This window comes from Alligator sinensis, unplaced genomic scaffold, assembly GCF_000455745.1.
Source record: "Alligator sinensis unplaced genomic scaffold, ASM45574v1 scaffold615_1, whole genome shotgun sequence".
Classification (NCBI taxonomy): domain Eukaryota; kingdom Metazoa; phylum Chordata; order Crocodylia; family Alligatoridae; genus Alligator; species Alligator sinensis.
In genome coordinates, this window is record NW_005841982.1 from 1,873,609 (window position 1) to 1,878,537 (window position 4,929).

The window sequence follows — 4,929 nt, forward strand, 5'->3', positions numbered from 1 at the left end:
TCCCTACAGAACAGCACAGGGACTCAGGGCACCCAGTGATATTTAACTATGTACAGGTTTAATGATGATATAAAACTTATAGCCATAAACTTACATATACATATCTATAAGCATACACAAGCTGCTGTGTTGATTTTTATTTTGTTGGGCTGGCATAGGATGATGTGGACAGCTGTACCTTTAGTATTTGTACACAGATTATTTACACAGAATTACACAGGCAATAGCTCTTTTCAACCCTAAACTCAGGCACAGGCCTATCCCCTGTGGCCTTCTAATTAGCCTGCAGCCCCTGCCCCTGGACCAGGCTCTCTAGCAGCAGGCAAAGGAGCACTTAAGGATAAAACACAGGTCAATTAACAAATCAACGAAAGGTATAGCTAGCAGTGATGGGACAATAATCAAACATATACAAACAGGTCATATCAGTACAGTCACCAACACATATAAATAAACAACACACTAGATTCAAATATAAAACAGCTTAGAACCCTTCTTTTTATACAGCCACAAGGACACAGAGTTGCAGCAAGAATCCTAATGACATGAGGGACCAGAACATAACAATAGCCCAGCAGCTGTGGCCAAAGAAGAAACGACAACCCATGGAAGGATCCTGCCACCTAACAGAACACTGATACTCTCTCCCCGGTCGCTCAACTAGAAAGGGCCCGTAGCCCTGGGGCCACCCTTAACAAACAGGGGCCCTAGACTCCCCTCTGTGCCCAAGGGTGAATCATCCCCTCTCCTCAAGGACATCCCATTGATCAGGGGCAGGGAGGAAGGCCCCTCCTCCCCTGTGGGAATCCCTTTCCCTGGGTGACTCATGACTCCCAGCGTCCTCCCTCGCAGGGGTGGCTAACTTGTCTGGTTGTTGCCTGCAGCAGGAAGGCCCCAGCTGCCTCATGCAGCCACTGAGGCCTATCAGGTCTCTCTCAGCTCCCGGTGTACTGCCCTATGCACTGAAGGGGTACCTACCTAGAGCAGGAACATGGACCCGCGCCTCCTCATGCAGCCCTGGCAACTCATCAGCTCTATGGCCCTGTGCACCGATCAAGGGCCCAGCTCCTACCCCATACAGGCTGGGGGACCTGTGCTGCCTCGTGCAGCTGCTGAGGTCCCAGCTGTTCTCCACCAGCCCCCGTGCACCTCTCTGTGCACCAAGGGCCTGGACTCTTGCCTCATGCAGGGTTGGGGACCCGCACTGCCTCATGCAGCTGCCGAGGTCCCTTCAAGTCTCCTCTGGCCCTGTGCACTGCTCTGTCCATTGACGGGGCTGGAATCCTGCCTCATGCAGGGTTGGGGACCCGCACAGCCTCATGCAGCCGTGCGGTTCCTTCAGCTCTCCACCAGCGCTGGGCACTGCTCTGTGCACTGAAGGGGCTGGACCCCTGCCTCGTGCAGGGTTGGGGACCCGCACTGCCTTGTGCAGTCACTGAGATCCTGTCCACCATCTGGACCGTCCATGCACTGACCCATGCACTGTCACCACACTTTTCTCACGGCAGCTGGGATGCAGCTGCCTGTTGCCTCTCCCCACTGGAGGCATTTTCAGGGCACTTCTGGGGCAACTGCTTGGCAAAATTCTAACTGAGCACTGATTCTTGGTCTTCCAGTAGCCTCTTCTCTTTCTCTCTGAGTATTTTGTCTATTTAATAATAATAAGTTTTTTTAGGACTTAGTTAACTCCTTTTAAAAATAAATTGCTACATTGGCTCATCAACTTTAGATCAGTCACACACTCTTCTATATTTCATCTGGTTTCTGTACCTGCTGATAAAGATCATATCTTGCCTGTTTCATTTTTACATGGAGTGAGTGCAGTACATCTAAAATTTCTGTAATACTGTGTCATGGTTGGGTGCTTCTCCTGAGCTGAATGAAATCTATCAAAAACATCAAGCATTTCATACCAGCTATTGTCAAAAGCTGGTATGTTATCATTTTTTTGTTGGCACCCATAGCCTGAAGATCCACAGTGCTTGTAAGAATTCTCCACCTCCAGTTGTCCTGCACATTGCCAAAAAGTTTCAATCCTGGTGGAGTTCTTAACTGTTCTATTCTGCTATTCACTGAATTTATATTATTTATTTTACTCCTGTTATTATATGGTGTCCAAGGAACCTCACAAAAATCTGCTTTGTTCAGTTTCTGAGTTCCAACTGAAAAGCATAGCATACTAATCCAATTGACTCATCCTGAACTTTTTAAAGGTACAGCTTCTCACTGGGAAGAAATTTCTTGGACAACTGCTATTTATTGGTCCCTGCTCTGAGGGATGGAGAGACCGCACACTGAACTAGTTTTCTATTTATTACTTGCCTATGAGCCTCACTTGTTTTGGTTTCATAAGATGACAGCTATCTCTAAAGGACATGGACCTTCATAGACCTAGCTGGAGAGTGGATCTCTTACAACTAGACTCATGGTGGACTGCATGGATGCAGACCCTGAGTGAGTGCTGGATCCAATTATGTATCTTGAGAGTACCTTAGGAGAAGAATGCCATAAGAATTTGTGCCTGCATTTCTACCCTCAGGGAGTGAGGAGACCTGAGTGACCTTTGATCTAAGGTTAAGGGCATAAGGTGATTTTTGGGATGCCTGCTAAAGTGGATGACTGAAAAGCAGGACCAGCAACAGGTGGTTTGCAACTTAGAGGCACAATAGTACAAACAGCAGCAATAGCTGCTTTTCATCATATCATAAGCTTCCTGCATCCTCTGGGGCCTTCTAGGCTTTTAGATCTGGCCCTAATGTCAGCAGTCAAGCCAGAGCAGTTAAAGTTAGGAATATCACTGCCCACTTCCCTGAAAAATGTGTGAGGTAGTAAAACAAGAACTTAAACATTCTGGAGAAGTTCTTCATTCTGGCAAAGCTGAATCAACCTTGAATAGCACAGGTGGATGGACAACATAGATCTGCACAAACTTCAGAAATATTGAGACTTTAAGTTTAACCTGGGGGTGAGCAATTATTTGGGCTAGAGGACCACTTAAAGGGTTTTGATGAGTTGTTGCAGGCCAGGGATTAGTGCAGGCTGGGAGCGGGGTGGGGGGAAGGGTAATTGTTTCTATCTGGCCCTGGGCCCAGCTGCCTTGCACCCATCTCTGGGGCACCAGATGGAGTCGGAGCCAGATAGGGTGGACAGGGTGTCTATGGAGACTGGCCCAGAATTCCTGTGGTCAGGGCATGCTTGGCTGCATGGATGGGAAGGGGCTGCAGGCAGGCAGGGAGTGGTATCAGGCTGCGAGATGGGTGGGTGGGGCCGAGATCATAGAGTAATGACAATTTATCTACTCCCTGCACATCCCTATGATGGATGCTGGTTCCACAGACATGGACATGTGGGGAATGGATCATGGCTCTGCCCCAGGACCTGGTCCTACACTGTCACTGCCTTGTAATTCCAGCCCTGGCTCCTGCCTACATGTCTCGCTCCTGGCTGCCACTTCTCTTTCACCTGCAGCCCCAATCCCATCCACCCAGCTGAGCACACCCTGCTGGTCTCCATAAAGACCCTGCCTCCCTTCCTGCCTGCCCACTCCATCTGGTATCGTGGGCAGTGGGTGCAGGGCAGATGAGCCTGAGTAATGGGGCCAGATCTGGTGGTGGCAGCAACACAGGCAGTGGCAGTGGCCGTCAGGGCTGCTGCTTTGAGAGCTGCCGCTTTGAGGGCTGCTGCTGCAAATGGGGCCCCCCACAGGTGGGGCCAAGGGACCAGAAACAATCCCAGATCTGGCCCATGGTTCTGTATTTTGCCCACCCCAGGTTTAATGCATGTGGTGGGTAGATGAACTGCTGGGTGAAGTTTAGTATGTTGCCATGTTGGATCTCAATGTACTGCAGAACCTTTGCCACTAAATCTATAATAGTAGTAGGCTTAGTCTGTCTGTCCAGAGAACTCTGATTGGCTGTCTCAGCGGCCAATCACAGTGCTTATTGAAACAACCAATCAGAGGGGCCCGATCCTTTTTATTCTCCCCAGTCCCTGCCCGCCTCTCCCTCGGTGGTGGGGAAGGTGAGCTGCAAGTGGACCTTGAGCTGAGGGAGGTCCTGGTGCTTCCCTCTGTGGTGGTAGGGCCCCCTGGAACTACCTGGGCACGGTGCCAATGGGTGGGGTGCCTGGGGGGACACTGCCACTGTGGAAGGAAGCACTGGGGTCCCCCACAGCTTAGGGGCTGTGACCCACCAGTAGCTCACTCCCTGGTTGCAGGAGATATAGGCAGGCTCCCAGGGAGAAAAAAAAAAGATCAGGCCCCTCACTGCTTTTTTTTTCCCCTCGGTGGAGCCTGCCTAGGTGAGCTGCCACCAGGTCACACAGCCCCTGAGTTGCAGGGGGGCCTGGGGCTTCTCTCTGTGATGGTGGTGCCCCCTACGGCCACCTGGGTGGGATGCTAGCTTTGTGGGTGCAGCCCCAGCTCACAGGCAGCACCCACTGGATCCAATGGTGCACTGGGTGCTGGAAGCCTGGGCGTGCTTGGGGAAGCTTAGGCTTGGTGGGCTTCCAGTGCCCTGTGCACCATCTCTGTCACCTTCCTGCCACCTGGGACAGCCCAGGAATTGGCTGGCTGCCCTGGGAAGGTGGCAGGAGGGTGGCTGGGTATGGTGGGAGCTGGAGAAGGTGGTGGGGATGGTACACCAGGCACTGGATAATCACCAAGCCCAAGCTTCCCCAAGAACTGCCGGGCTTCCAGCACCCTATGCACTGTCCCTGCCACCTTCTCCGTATAGAGCCCTTGTACATGTGAGGTATATCACTGTAATTTGTTACATAGCAAACTAAAATACATGGAATGTGTTTTAGTTTGCTACATAAAGTCATTTAAATTGAAACACTGCAGAAGGTGTACACTGTTATGAAATGTAATCATAACATGCCACCAAATGTGTACTCTGTTATGCAATTAAATTGTTAAGAAGGACAATT